General features: G+C 39.1%; 1 non-coding gene across 1 annotated transcript; it reads left to right on the top strand.

The window, feature by feature from the left end:
* Nucleotides 1-8,649: 8,649 nt before the first annotated feature.
* LOC141663437 (small nucleolar RNA R71) lies at nt 8,650-8,756 on the top strand. The gene has a single exon (XR_012551509.1). It is a non-coding gene; the product is annotated as a small nucleolar RNA R71 (small nucleolar RNA).
* The last annotated feature ends 8,155 nt before the right edge of the window (nt 8,757-16,911 follow it).

Raw genomic sequence — 16,911 nt, 5'->3', positions numbered from 1 at the left:
CTTATAAGTCCGCGACGCTCATAAGACGAATAAGCACAACCAATACTAGGATATCATACAATCACCACCACAAAGTGTCGAACAAATTAACTATTGAAATCCATAAGTAAATTCTCTAGAACCCCACGATAACGATTAACCCATAACCGAACTCATCATCACCGTGGGTTCCGATGAAAGCATAGTATAATAAACTAAGTCTTTATAAAACTAAATAATAATCAAAGTACGTAATCCAGAGTAATAGGTTCAACAACAAGAAAACTAACATCCAATATTACAACTTAAAACAAATAATCACAAGAATAAACTAGATCCTTTTCACCTTCATTGTATTTGTGCTCCTAGGTCTTCTCCCTAGTCTCCTTTTTGAAAAACGTCTTTAAGATGTTATATATAGCAGCCTAAATCGTCCAAGCGCCCATCAAATCGGTCTTCTAATCAAAACAGGATTCCTGGAAATCAACCCGGCGCGGCCGCACACTCTCCTAGCGCGGGCGCGCTATAACTCTGACAACCGGCTGGCCGTACGCTAACACAGCGTGGGCGCGCTGACCTTCTGGAAAAACTTCTGATTTTTATTTTCTTTGCTGATTTTTTATGGCATTCAACGAGCATTTATTCAAGACACCTTCCTAACACCATTTTAGCACCAAAGCAATGCTAAATCTCATCGATCCCTTATCAATGCCTGTAATGCAAAACACTACAAAAATACATCAAATACACAAACAACTCGAGTACAAAACACCAATTCAAGCCTTTACAGAACATTCTAAGTGGACATAAATGCCACTTAACACAGCCCCAAACTTGAACCGATGCTGGTCCTCAAGCATAAACAGACTCAAAGAACAAGAAATAAAAATGCATGAATGCAAGCTATATGAAGGCAACGATCCCCTCAGATTAACTAAACCAACCAACGAGCAACATCTCAACAAATGCAGTTATTCGCACAAAGATCAATCAAATCCTACAAATTAACTTACAAACCAGAAACGTGCGCGTGTGCAATTGCTTAACAGATATACTATCGCAACTAGATCAATAATCATCACTCACTACTCATCAAGGCAATCACAAGATTATAAATAGAATAAATGCTAAACTCAAAATGACTCACAACACTTTAATTCTTATATAGGAGTTATACACAGATTCATGCTTTTATTCATAACACATAATAACATAAATATGCTTATTTGACCGTGCAATGAGTGAGGTCCACAAAAGACTTATGCAATAATACCCATGTAGTGAGCGTTAGGTTAGTGGATCCCAGACTATGAAAGCCTTAGATCACTAGGCACAAAGTCCCCTAAGAACTTAATAACTCGAGTATTAAAGAGCCCACTCGTGATCAATTATACATAACACATATCTTTTTTCAATTTCTGAACGTGTGCGTTTCACTCCATCTTGCTCAACCCTAGACTACTCATATAAATATGAGCCGGCTACTAGCCATTTGACACCTGGCCACAACAACTAGCAATAAAATCCAATACTTTTCTCCAATTTTTAAATATCCATGTTATGTTGTCATTAAGAGAATATCCTAAATTCTAAATATAAACAAGTTATTAAACCTCGACAAACAAACCATGACCATGATCTAGCACGCAAGTAACCTATAAGATTTAGTGAAATTTTTCTTGCTTCTAGCATGTAAATCAACTCGATATGACTTAACATCACTATACATGACATCACTACACTCGCATCAATATCACAAGTCAATCGGAAAAGCAAACGTAAGGGATCATGTTATAATGCACATGCAACTATATACAACATACTAATATGCAAAATAAAATAAAAAAACTACATGACATGACAAATATGCAACTATATAAAAATAAAGTATCACGAATATGCAACTAAATGAGACTCACACATAACATATATTCCTTAATTACCACCCCCAAACTTAAAATATTCACTGTCCTTAGTGAAGGTAATAGTAAAGAATCAGGCATACCTACTCGGAATCAGGATCATCACCCTCAACGGGTGGAGTATCAGGAGTGTTAGGAGGCGGGTACACAGAGTCCTCACCAAATACTGGCCACTGGATGTCAACTCCTGTGGCTCTGAATACAGTCCCCAACGCTTGGGTGAGATCATGTGCAAACCTACTATAGATGTCATGTATCACATCCATCCTCCTCATCAAGCGCCTATACTACGCTGAACCCACACCAACACTATCCTCAACATCCTGTTATTGTTGCTATTGTGAAGGACCATCCTCACCCAACTGATACTTCCAACCTGCTCTCCTCACCTGAGTCATACCACCAGCATATGTCTGATCAGCTGGACGACCACCCGAAAAGTGGTCATAGGAGTAACCGAGCCCCTTCTCATCAGGCTTACCTCCTCCCCACTCCTGTATCACTGCTATCGTCGAACTGTCAATCTAGGCACTAGTGATATGCAACTGCTTATGTGTGGGCCAATGAACTCGAACTGCCACATACAGCTTCACAATCGACGTATAAGGTATAAAACCCGTTGTGCTCCCTCGCAGAAACCTCAAAATATCCTGATAAATTACAAACCCCAAGTCCACATAATCACCCTGCAGAATACCCCATAACAGCTTCGCCCGGTCCACTGTAATATCATGCACATGTGATGAAGGGATAATGTTAGCACAAATAAAAGAGTTCCATGCACATGCATACCTGTTCATGCACGAGGCAGGGAAAGTGGCATACTCGTTCGTGCCCCTCTTGAACTTCCAGTGAGTCTCAGGAATACACAACATAGCAACAATCTAGTCCAAGTTAAAATCCTCGCCGGTCTTCGTAACCCAATCATCCTGACCCGGCTGTCTCTCGGGCTGATTTATCACCCGACGAATAGTCTCAACACTGTAATCCACCATGAACCCCCTCACCACAGTAAAACCATTCTTATCTGCCTTCGCATTCGTGTAAAACTCGTGAACCACACTCACGGGAACAACAACGGGTGTCTCACAAAATGTGACCCAACTCATCTCCAGAATCATTTCAAGCAACTTACCATCCCTCTCTGATGGTAGAAATCCTCTCTCCTTGGCTATCGGTTTCGACAGCAATCTCATATACTCTGCTTCCGCCTCCGAAGTAGAAAACCTAGGCCACACACCCCCAATACTTGAAGAGTCGGTGGTGCTGCTGCTAACTTGGGTTCTTTGTCTCTTGGGTGGCATTAAATTCGAATAAGTTTGAGAAAAGAGAAGTGTATAAGAGAGATTTAGGTTTGAGAATTGAGAAGTGATGGAGAAGATTGTGTATAAGTATGTGTATATATAGGGAATTTGAAATTAGTTTTGGAAAAGAAGTGGAATTTGATTAAGGGAATAATAGGAGTAATGGGGTGATTGAAACTGATTTGGAGAGGGAAATATGGAAGGTGAGATAGGAAAATTTGGATGTGATGTGATTTTATTGTGATTTTATTTTGAATTTTCATTTTTTTGGTTTTTTTTTTCAGGTTCAGGGAGCCAGCGCGGCCGCCCCACCTCGCAGCGCGGGCGCACCGTGGTTCTGGAAATCCAGCGCGGCCGCCCCGCATATCAGCGCGAGTGCACACGGTCTATGTACCTTTAGCACGGCAGCCCCGCTCTTCATTGCGGGCGCTCCATGCTTCTATAGTTGACACTGATTTTTTTTTTTGATTTTTGGAGTTTTCTTCTTGTTTTCTTCTTCCTCTATCTACTAATATACAACAAACTTAGGTTGCCTTCCAAGAAGTACTTGGTTAACATTTCTAGCTTGACGTAGAATTTCCGAGATCAAGTGGACAATAAAACGACACTAACCACCTTCCGATTTGCCGTACCTCCATAGTAATGCTTCAACCGCTGTCCATTCTCCTTGAATGCTTGGCCTGGATCATTCTCAAAAATCTCCACCGCTCCAGGTGAAAACACAGTTTTTATGACAAACGGCCCTGACCATCTTGACTTCAACTTTCCAGGAAAAAGACGGAGATGAGAGTTGAACAAAAGAACTTGTTGCCCCCGCACCAATAATTTGAGTACTAGACCCATATCGTGCCACCTCTTGATTTCTCCTTATACATTTTGTTATTCTCATACGCTTGAAGTCGAAACTCATTGAGTTCATTCAATTGAAGCATCCTTTTCTTACCTTCTGCATCCATATCAAGGTTTAATTTCTTCAAAGCCCAATACGCTTTGTGCTCTAGCTCTACCGGCAAATGACATCCTTTACCATAAACCAATTAAAACGGTGACATGCCTAGTGGAGTCTTGTATACTGTTCGATATGCCCAAACAGCTTCATCAAGCTTAAAGACCAATGCTTCCTTGATGAACATACAAATTTCTGTAAAATACGCTTGATCTCTCTCTTAGACACCTCAGCTTGACCATTAATCTGAGGATGGTAGGCTGTTGCAATGCGATGATTCACATTATACCTTTGCATCATTGCAGTGAACTTTTGATTGTAGAAGTACGATCCCTCGTCACTAATTATGATTTTTGGAGTCCCAAATCTTATGAATATCTGCTTATGAAGATAATTAAGCACTACCGTTGCATCATTTGTCGGTATAGCCTTGACTTTAACCCATTTCGAGACATAATCAACTGCCAACAAGATATACTGATTATTGTAAGATGAGACAAATGGCCCCATGATGTCAATTCCCCAAACATTGAAGACCTCAACCTCGAGAAGCACATTAAGAGGCATCTAATCCCTTTTGGATATATTACCCACACACTGGCAGCGATCATATTTCAAAACAAACTGATGCGCATCCTTAAACAATATAGGCCAGAAGAATCCCACTTGAAGGATACGAGATGTTGTCTTCTCTCCACCATAGTGGCCTCCATAAACAGTCGAACGACAATATTGCAAGATACCCTCCATCTCGCTGTACGGAATACATCTCCTGATGATTTGGTCAGCTCCATGCCTAAACAAAAATGGCTCATCCCATATGTACCACTTCACCTCATGAAGAAACTTCTTCCTTTGAGCAGAAGACAAGTCTAGAGGCATAATATTGCTCACAAGGTAGTTCACAATATCTGCAAATCACGGTTCTTCATCTTGTACCCCAAACAATTGCTCATCGGGAAAATACTCATTAATCAATGTCTTATCTTTTGAAGTCGTACTCGGATCATCTAACCGAGAGAGATGATCAGCGACTTGATTCCCAATAGCTTTCTTATCACTGATCTCCAATTCAAACTCCTGAAGTAAAAGAACCCATCGAATCAATCTAGGCTTCGAGTCCTTCTTCGAGACGAGATAGCGAATAACAGTGTGATCAGTGAAAACTGTCACCTTTGTCCCAAGCATATAAGATCGAAACTTCTCAAAACCATAAAAAATAACCAATAGCTCTTTCTCAGTAGTATTATAGTTCAGTTGAGCACCATTGAGGGTCTTACTGGCATAGTAGACCACATGAAATATATTGTTCTTCTTCTTCCCCAAAACTGCTCCAAATGCATAGTCACTTGCATCGCACATCATTTCAAAAGGTTCATCCCAATTAGGTGCAGTTATGACAGGTGTCATGATCGAACTCTTTTTTAAGCTCTCAAAAGCAGCTAGAACTCGTCATCAAACTTGAAGGGGACATCTTTCTCTAGAAGAGTGCACAAGGGTTTAGAGATTTTAGAGAAGTCCTTGATGAACCGCCTATAGAAACCTGCATGGACAAGAAAGCTGCAGACTCCCTTAACAGAAATTGGTGGAGGAAGGTTTTCAATGACCCCCACCTTGGTTTTATCCACCTCAAGACCTTTGATAGAGACATTGTACCCAAGAATGATGCCCTGTTGCACCATAAGGTGACATTTCTCCCAATTAAGAACCAGGTTGGTCTCAAACACCTTTTAAGAACGTCGTCAAGATTATGCAAGCACTCGTCAAAAGAATCACCGAACACAGAGAAATCGTCCATGAACACCTCCACATTCTGACAAATCATGTCAGAGAAAATGACCATCATACATCTCTGAAATATGGCAGGTGCACCACACAACCCAAAAGAAACTCTTTTGAAGGCAAAAATACTAAATGGACAAGTGAAGGTAGTCTTTTCCTTATCCTCTAGAGCAATGTAAATCTGATTATAACCCTAATAGCCATCCAGAAGAAAATAGTACTCATGCCCCGTCAACTTGTCCAGCATCTGATCAATAAAAGGAAGAGGGAAGTGATCCTTCCTTGTGGCTTTATACAGTTTCCTATAATCCATGCAAACTCTTGACCCCGTGACTGTTCGAGTAGGAATGAGCTTATTCTTCTCATTAGAGACCACAGTGATGCCTCATTTCTTCGGCACACACTAAACTATACTCACCCAAGAACTGTCAGAAATAGGATAGATGATCCCTGCATCTAGTCACTTGAGAATTTCCTTCTTCACAACCTCTTTCATTATCAGATTTAGCCTTCTCTGCTGCTCAACAGTTGGCTTGCTTCCTTCCTCTAGCAGAATTTTATGCATGCAATAAGCAGGGTTGATTCCCTTGATATTTGCCATAGTCCATCCAATTGCCAATTTGAACTCTCTCAGAATTCTCAATAGCTTTTCCTCATCACTACCTGAAAGGTCAGATGCAATAATAACAGGCAAAGTAGATGCATCACCTAAAAAAGCATACCTTAAGTGTTCAGGTAAAGGTTTAAGCTCGAGTGTAGGAGCTTCCTCAATAGATGGCTTGAGGCGCTTTGGAGAATTTTTCAGCTCTTCCAATTTAATAGATTCAAACGGCATATCCAGCCTTCGCTTCCAAGGAGAAGCATTCAAATATTGCAACTGCTCATCACCTTAATCATCTTTATTATCTGAATTTCCCAACAAGGCCTTCTCTAAGGCATTAGACCTTAGCATTTGATCAAATTCTGAAGTAACCACATAATCGACCTATTCCACTTTTAAATAGTCCTCATTATCAGTAGGGAATTTCATGGCATTGAATACGTTAAAAGTCATATCCTGATCCAGTACTCGCATAGTGAGCTCACCCTTCTGCACATCAATCAAGGTTTGACCCGTAGCCAAGAATAGTCTTCCCAAGATTATGGGAATCTTCTTATCCTCCTCGAAATCAAGAATTACAAAATCAGCAGGAAAGATGAGTTTGACCACTTTGACCAAGACATCCTCCACAATGCCTCGTGGATATGTAATCAAACGATCGTCCAACTGCAAGGACATATAAGTAGGCTTTGGATCAGGTAAGTCTAACTTCTTGAAGATAGAAAAAGGCATCAAATTGATGTTATCTCCCAGGTCACATAAGCATTTTTCGAATGACACATTTCCAATGGTGCAAGGAACAATGAAGCTTCCAGGATCTTTAAGCTTCGGAGGCAACTTCTGTTGCAGCAGAACACTACATTCCTCCGTGAGAGCTACGGTCGCTAAATCACCGAGCTTCACCTTTCGAGAGAGAATACCTTTTATAAACTTTGCATAACTAGGCATATGTTCAAGAGCTTTAGCAAAAGGTATGTTGATATGAAGTTTCTTGAACACCTCCAGAAACTTTGCAAACTGCTTATCCAATTTTTGCTTCTGCAGCCTCTTAGGAAAAGGTGTGGAGGATAGACCTGTTTCTCCCCTGTATTACCCTCAATAGGAGAGTGTTCCACAGTTTTCTTCCTTGGTTCCACTTTTGTTTCCTTCTGCACTTCTTCTTCAGCCACATCTTCAGATTCTGGAACTTGAGTTTTTCTTGGTTTGCAACCTTCCCAGACCTCAATGTAATTACCTTAACCTGTTCTTTTGCCTCCTTCTTGCCTGGCACTTCTGTGTCACTAGGAAGTGTACCAGGTTGTCGATTCAGCAAGGCATTGGCAATCTGCCCAATTTGTTTTTCCAAGGTCTTAATAGAAACCACTTGACTCTTGCACATGAGCCTCAACTCCTCCAATTCAGATTTGTCATTAGATTGTTACAGTTGGAGTTGTTCTCTTGGTACGTATTGTCCCTTTTCAAATGGCAGAATCGAAGTATAGTGTCGAACAAGTAGGTGTCACTGTTGAGTTCTACGGTGGCGAACTCAACGGAGTCAGTTATAGTGATCCTGCTACTGTGAAAAAATATGCTAGACGCCGCGGTTGCTGAAAACCAGGAGGATTGCATTACTTTGCTGCATACTGCTGATAAGGCTGCTGAACCGCATTCTGAGTGTTGCTCCAGCTGAAGTTAGGATGATTACGATTGTTGGGATGACAGGTGGCCAGAACTGGTTGCTACGACCTCTAAAAGTTGCTCACGAAATAAGCTAATTTACTAGAAATAGCACACTATTCCGTCTCATGGGCACCAACACAAAGCTCACAGACACTAGTAATCTGATTAACTCCATAATTAGCCAAAAAATCCACCTTCATCATCAAAGCCTTAAGCTGATCAGCTATAGCAGTAGCTGCAGCAGTAGCTTCATCAACCTCCAGAATTCCTGCTACTTTGCCTTGAGTTTGTCTCTGAGAAGGGTTCTGGTATTCATTAGCAGCCATCAGTTCAATCAAATTATAAGCTTCATCATAGCTCTTAGCCCATAAGGCTCCACCTGATGTTGCATCAAGCATGGGTCTAGAAGTCACACCCAAACCATTATAAAAGCAGTTAATGATCATCCAGTCAGGCATCCCATGATGAGGACACTTTTTAAGCATCTCCTTATAACAATCCCAAGCTTCACACAAAGATTCTACCGATTGTGGCGCAAATTGAGTAAGAGCATTCCTGATTGCAGCTGTCTTCGCCATAGGAAAAAATTTAGTGAGAAACTTGTGAGCAAGAACTTCCCACTTGGTGATAGAGCCTGTGGTAGAGAATACAACCAACACTTAGATTTATCCCTCAGAGAAAATGGAAAAAGCCTTAGCTTTATAGCATCGTCAGACGCATTGTTGAATTTGAAGGTGTAACAGATCTCGATGAAATCTCTAATATGCATATTGGGATCTTCCATCAGAGAACCCCCAAACTGAACCAAGTTCTGCACCATCTGAATCGTGCTAGCCTTGATTTCAAAAGTGTTAGCCGCGATGGCTGGTCTGACAATGCTAGACTGAATATCATTGATTTTCGGCTGAAAGTAGTCCATCAAAGCCTTTGTATTTGCTTCTGGTTCACCCATTGCAACAAGAGCTTCTTCTTCAATTTTCTCCTCTTCTACAAGAACTTCTCCCTCTACTAAAACTTCTTCCTCTGCTTTATCCAGTGTTCTCTTGCAAGATCGAGAACGCTTTTGCATACACGCTCTCTAGAGTACCTAAAAAAGTAACAAGCAAACAAGTAAGTAAAATATCCGAGTCAGTGAACTTTAACGACCACTGATGTCAAGCAAATAAACTAAAAATTAACACTGAGTCCCCGGCATCGGCGCCAAAAACTTATTAGGATGAAAACACGCGCTAATATTCACGCAAGTATTCGTGTTCGCAAGTAATATAGAATTAATTCTAGTTCATTCCCACAGAAGTTGGTTTAAGTTAATTTCAATCAATGTAGTTATGCAACAATGGTATGGTTATTGTTTAATGCTAAGATGATAATAAGTTGAGATTGTTTATAACTATGATATTAACTAACATGCAATTAACTAAGAGAATAAATGTTTTGATTTTACTATATAAGACAAACATGGGATTCTAACTTCATTACTACATCATTCAATACCCCTCTTTTTCTTAACCTTAACATGCAATGGTGATGACACTAATCAGATAACACGGAACTAGTAAATGCCAACTTTCGTTGTATGAATACCCTACTACCAGACATCCATAAAAGAGATAAAAGCCGAATAGACACCAATTAAATTGAGACCCTATATGTCTATAGAATTTGACAACATAACAGTTTAGTGTGCAAGTTATCTATCATGATTACATACGGTAAGTAAGATGGTTAAAATTACCTACGAATCATGCATAAAAAATAGATGAACCTATGCTAGCATGGCAAGTTCTAAACCCCAATATTCACTTTCGCTTCAATAGAGATTAACACGCTATCTTCTAAGTTCGCGACATTCATAAGAGAATAAGCACAACCAATACTAGGATATCATACAATCACCACACACTAAGGTCTCGAACAAATTAACTATTGAAATCCATAAGTAAATCCGCTAGAACCCCACGATAACGATTAGCCCATAACTGAACTCATCATCACCGTGGGTTCCGATGAAAGCATGGTATAATAAACTAAGTCTTTATAAAACTGAATAATAATCAAAGTACGCAATCCAGAGTAATAGGTTCAACAACAAGAAAACTAGTATCCAAGATTACAACTTAAAATAAAGAATCACAAGAATAAACTAGATCCTCTCCGCCTTGGTTGTATTTGTGCTCCTAGGTCTTCTCGCCGTCTTCTCCTTAGTCTTCCTTTTGAAAAACGTCTTTAAGATGTTATTATATAGCAGCCCAAATCGTCCAATAGCCCATTAAATCGATCTTCTAATCAAAACAGGATTCCTGGAAATCGACCCGGCGCGGCCGCGCGCTCTCTTTGCGCGGGCGCGCTGTAACTCTGACAACCGGCGCGGGCACGCGCTAACACAGCGCGGGCGCACTGACCTTTTGGAAAAACTTCTGATTTCTATTTTCTTTGCTGATTTTTGATGGTATTCAACGGGCATTTATTCAAGACACCTTCCTAACACCATTTTAGCACCAAAGCAATGTTAAATCTCCTCCATCCCTTATGCCTGAAATGCAAAACACTACAAAAACACATCAAATACACAAATAACTCGAGTACAAAACACCAATTCAAGCCTTTATAGAGCATTCTATGTGGACATAAATGCCACTTAACAACCACCTTATTCACAGATTGGTAAACAAACTTAACTAGCACAGAATTGAAGTGCTTTAACAAATAGCAACAATCATCTACTATAGTACCAAAGAAAGATTTCCCAGGTCATCCATTGTAGGGCATAGTAAGTGCATGACGATCAATTTCAAACACACATTTTGCATACCTTTTTTTCATAGCCCATGAAAATGCCTCCTTTAACCTCATAACCTCTGCTTCTCTGGGTTCCCATGCTCCATCGATACGCTTACAACTAGCTGCTACAAATCCTCCCTATGCATTCTGTGTAACTACTCCAATCCCGATGCTGTCATCCTAGAACACGGCTGTGTCAATATTTATCTTTATCCATCCCTCTGCTGGTTTAGTCCAAATATGATCACCCACACCTGTTGTACCCGTTCGAGCTTCCTTTTTCACCTGTGCCTCCTTCCAATCAGTAATCAATTGCATAGCTGCTACTTTAACTACAAAAATTGAGACATTTATACGGTCCCAAACCCACTTATTCCTTCTGTTCCAGATACTCCAGCATAGCATAACAATCCGCACACACTGCTCCTTTGTGCATATTGTAAACACATTATTCATAACCCCAAATGTTGTTTTGTTCAAAGAACACTAAATAAATTCACTCAATCATGCATACCGTCTTTGTAAAAGCACAGAGGAACAAAACATGAACATCATTTTTAAACTTTCAAGACACCACGGGCACCCGACATCGACACTCACATGCCTCAGACAAAATGCACGGTTAGTTGGTAAACAACCTCTACACACACGCCACAGGAAATGAATGACTTTACTTGGTAGATTAAATTCCAATATTCATTTCCAAATACTATTATTCTCACATTGATGTTCACCTTGCAGGCATCTATAAAAGCTTTGAACTACAAACTCCCCTTTCTCATCTAGTATCCAAAACCACGAATCCTTTCTATCATTCAATGGAAGTGGGATATATTGAATCTTATTAACATCCCTGATCCTAAATATGTCCTCTAAAACCTCACCATCCCATTTCCTCTTCCCCGGAACCAATAAATTATAAACCCTGGTATTCTGTAAATTACTATGCTTAATTGTTGCAAGGAAACCATTATTTAAATATGGTAACCATGGAACAGATCATAGAAATATGTCCTCCCCATTCCCAATCTGACGTTTTGCTCTTTCTTTAACAGCTTCCAATGCATTTATCAATCCACACCACACATAGCTCAGATTTTTTTCCCATATTAGCATATAAAAAACATTTACCAGAATGGTATCTTGCCCTCAATACTGCATAAACCAAAGGATTAGCCTCTACAGGGAGTCTCCAACCTTATTTTGCTAATATTTCTAGGTTAAATTTGTGCAGTTCTTTAAGACCCAACCCACCAATGCTTTAGGGAAACACACTCATTTCCATTGAAACCATTTAACACCTTTACCTTGTGCCCCATTACCCCGAAGAAAAGCATTCATTTTTCTCATCCATTTCTTCACATAGCGAATTAGGGATAAAAAACAAACTCATCCGAAATTTGGAATGGTTTGTGCAGATGTTTTCAGTAGTGTCAACTTTCAAGACGTAGACAACTCTTTATTATACCATCCCTGCAATTTATTTTGGATACGATCACTTACAAAGCTAAAAACCTCATTTTTCTTCTTCCCCACTACCATAGGCATACTCAGATAGCGCCCCGGATTCTCACCTTTTTGTACTCCCAGGCAGTCACAAATGAGACCTCTGTCCTCCACACAAGTATTTGAGATGAAAGTAATATGAGATTTTTTATAGTTTATCAATTGTCCTGACAAAAGCTCATATTGACATAAAATAAACTTCATACCACTTGCTTCTCTCCGTGAAATAGCAGTCATCTGCAAAAAATAGATGCTATATAATATAAGCACTTCTTGTTATTTTATAGCCACTAAGTAGTCAACTCTTTTCGTATGTACGAATAATTCCCGCTAGACCTTCAGCAAGAATTATGTATAATTACGGGGAAATAGGACCCCCTGCCTCATTCCCCTTTGAGGCTGCACACTTCTAAAAACTTTTATGTCTCTTAAAAAACTATAAGTCACAGTTTTTACACATCATATAACCCTTTATGTCCATTTTTGTGGAAACCTGAAAGTGTTTGTCCTAAATCCAATCATGTATGATAAGTTAGGAAGAACTTTCTTGTATTCCTATTTGATTTCATTTTGAATTAATAAAAGACTTGTTATATTTTTATGGGCTTTATCTATTTAGAGTGTATTAAATAAGATGTTCCATAGTTTAGATTAAAGCTTCTAGAATTATAATGAGATTATAATAATGGGATCTAGAAGATGACAACTCTGGACTTAAACAGTTCCTGATCATAGGATAACTAATCGGATGTTAGTGGATCCGCAAAGATTGGTACATACTATGCTTGCTCCCTTCAGGAGGATGTCTGTTCTCATAGGCATTTGTGTGGTGACACTATAGCTGGTATGTAGGTGCTTATTAGGGAATAAGTTCACTGAACATGACTTGATAAGTTGAACAACTAATGGAGATTACTCACGTGTCAATAGTTATTCACTGAGTGATAGTTGTACAAGTGTTCTTAGACTTGAGATCGTTAAAGGTATCTTATATATAATGAACTGTGCTTTAGTTTAGTCCTTAGTCTCAAGGACATCCATTAGGTCTATTCTGGGCATAGGGATTTGTGTATAGAGATAGTTAACGTCAATAGAGGATCTACCCCTTCCAGTATAGGAAGAGAATATCCTATGTTATTCTTAGTATGCGAGTTCTGGAATCTCTGGCCAGAGTGTATGAAATTAGAAAGGAGTTTCTAATTTGCATGAATATGAACTTTGCATTATGAATAAGAAATCATATGATTAAATTTGATAAGCTTGACACAAGATCCATGCCTTATATTTAATCGGGATATTATAAGGGTAGAAGGAATTCATTGTACGGTAACTAGTCACTGACAGGTTCTTGATATTCTAAGCAGTGAATTCATATTATCCGGATAGTCGCGATATGTTGAGAAGCATCACTCATGATGTAGAATAAATATAATTAATCAGTTAATTATATTTAGTGAATTTTAATATTCATATAAATAATTAATTAAAGTTTATTATTATTTATTTCTACTACCGGCATAATATTGAACCTACAGGGTCACACCATAAAAGAATATTTTCTTTGATGAAATAATGATAGAGAGAATTATTTTCTAAATAGTTAAGAAAAGAAATAATGATTAAAATAGTTTTAATTATTATTAAAGCATTTTATAAAGATAAAATGTGGGGGGTTAATATATATAAAGATATATTATAAAACCCTAGGAGAGTCCTATAAATAGAATGAGATGGATGGCTCAAAAATATAACACACACAATTTTGGTTTCATTTACATATGCCTATGGGCAAGACTATTGTTTTAAATAATTGTTATTTTGTTCCTTCGATTGTGAGGAATATTATTTCTATTCCCATGTTAGAATTGGATGGATTTTCGTTTGTTATTCACAATAACAAATGTTCAATTCTTAGAGATAACGTTCTTTATGGAAGTGGTATTTTAAATAATGGTTTGTATGTATGTGAGGTAGAGCATGATTTACTACAAATTGAACATACTAATAAAAGAAAAAGGGATGATGAAAATATCACTTTTTTGTGGCACTGCAAACTTGGTCATATTAGTGAAAATAGACTGCAGACATTGCATAAGGAAGGGTTACTTGACCCTTTTGATTTTGAATCATATCCTACATGCGAGTCTTGTCTATTGGGTAAAATGACCAAATCTCCATTTAGTGGACATGGAGAGAGGGCTGCAGATTTGCTAGGATTGGTACACACAGATGTATGTGGACCAATGTCTACGCAAGCCATGGGTGGATTTTCATACTTCATTACTTTCATAGATGATCGATCTAGATTCGGATATGTGTATTTGATGAAACACAAGTCTAAAGCCTTTGAAAAGTTCAAAGAATATAAGCATGAATTGGAGAAACAAACCAAACATAGTATTATAACTCTTCGATCAGATCGAGGTGGTGAATACTTGAATGGAGAGTTTCTAGATTATCTCAAAGAAAATGGTATAGTCTCCCAGTGGACTCCTCCATATAATCCACAGTTGAATGGGGTATCTGAAAGGAGAAATCGAACTTTGTTAGACATGGTTCGGTCCATGATGAGCTATGCGAATCTTCCAGTATTCCTATGGGGTTATGCATTGGAAACCTCAGCATATTTACTAAATAAGGTGCCTTCTAAATCTGTCCCTAAAACTCCATATGAGATATGGAAAGAAAGGAAACCGAGTCTTAAACATGTTAAGATTTGGGGATGTCCAGCTTATGTCAAGAAAGTTGACCCAGATAAGCTGAAATCTCGATCCGTAAAATGTAGTTTTATGGGATATCCTAAAGAGACTTTAGGGTATTACTTTTACACCGATCATAAGGTGTTTGTCTCCAGACATGCTACCTTCTTGGAAAAGCAGTTTATCCTTGAAGGAAACAATGGGAGCAAAATTGAACTTGATGAAGTTCAAGAAGCACAAACTACTACGAATCAAGTGGAAACACCTGTTCAGACTGAACAACCTTCCGTGGAACAGCCCATTCGTAGGTCAGGGACAGTGTCTCGCCAACCTGAGAGGTATTATGGCCTTGTCATTGAGAATGACAATGAGTTGTCAATCGTTGATGATGACGACCCTATGACCTATAATGAGGCTATGAGTAGTGTTGACTCAGAGAAATGGCAAAGTGCCATGAAATCCGAAATGGAATCTATGTATACCAACCAAGTATGGACTTTGGTTGAAGCACCTGAGGGTGTGAAGCCTATTGAGTGTAAATGGGTATACAAAAGAAAGATTGGAGCAGATGGCTAGGTAGAGACCTATAAGGCCAGGCTCGTGGCAAAAGGATTCAAACAAAGACAAGGGATTGCCTTTGATGAAACTTTTTTGCCTGTAGCCCTGTTATAATCAATTCGGATTTTGTTTGCGATTGCTGCTTACTACGACTATGAGATCTGGCAAATGGACGTGAAAACGGCCTTCCTCAATGGGAAACTTTATGAGGAAGTGTATATGACACAGCCAGAGGGTTTTCTTTCTAAGGGAAATGAACACCTAGTGTGTAAGCAGCTGCGAACCATATATGGTTTAAAGCAAGCTTCTCGTAGATGGAACATCCGTTTTGATGAGACAATTAAAGAGTTTGGTTTTATCAAAAATATAGATGAACCATGTGTCTATAAGAAGGTTAGTGAGAGTGCGGTAACATTTCTTGTATTGTATGTGGATGACATACTTCTTATAGGAAATGATATACCGATGCTGCAATCAGTCAAAGTGTGGCTATCGAAGAACTTCACTATGAAGGACTTGGGAGAAGCATCCTACATTCTCGGTATGAAGATCTATAGAGATAGATCTAGAAGAATGATAGGTCTTACCCAGGGTACATACATCCAGAAAGTGCTTAAAAGGTTTAGCATGGAAAACTCCAAAAGAGGTCTCATACCGATGAGCCATGGAGTGTCCCTTTCCAAAAAGATGTCTCCTAAGACACCTGAGGAAAGAGAGTGTATGAGTAAGATTCCTTATGCTTCAGCAATAGGATCTATCATGTACGCGATGTTATGTACTAGGCCTGATGTTGCTTATTGAATCAGTGTGACGAGCAGATATCAGTCCAATCCAGGTAAAGACCACTGGAAAGCAGTGAAGAACATCCTTAAGTACTTGCGAAGGACTAAGGATATTTTTCTTATTTTTGGTGGCGGATCTGAGTTGAAAATAAAGGGTTATACTGACTCTAGTTTTCAATCAGAAAGTGATGATAGCAAATCCATGTCAGGGTACGTGTTTACTCTGAACGGTGGTGCGATTAGTTGGAAGAGTTCCAAACAGTCTACAACGGCTGACTCCACAGCGGAAGCAGAATATATAGCTGCAAGTGAGGCTGCAAAAGAAGCCGTTTGGATGAGGAAATTTGTTTCTGAGTTGGGAGTTGTTCCTAGGATTGAGGATCCTATTGTGT

This window comes from Apium graveolens, chromosome 5 (assembly GCF_009905375.1).
Source record: "Apium graveolens cultivar Ventura chromosome 5, ASM990537v1, whole genome shotgun sequence".
In the NCBI taxonomy this organism is placed as follows: Eukaryota; Viridiplantae; Streptophyta; class Magnoliopsida; order Apiales; family Apiaceae; genus Apium; species Apium graveolens.
Note: the sequence above shows the minus strand (reverse complement) of the source record. Positions and strands in the feature narration are given on the sequence as shown.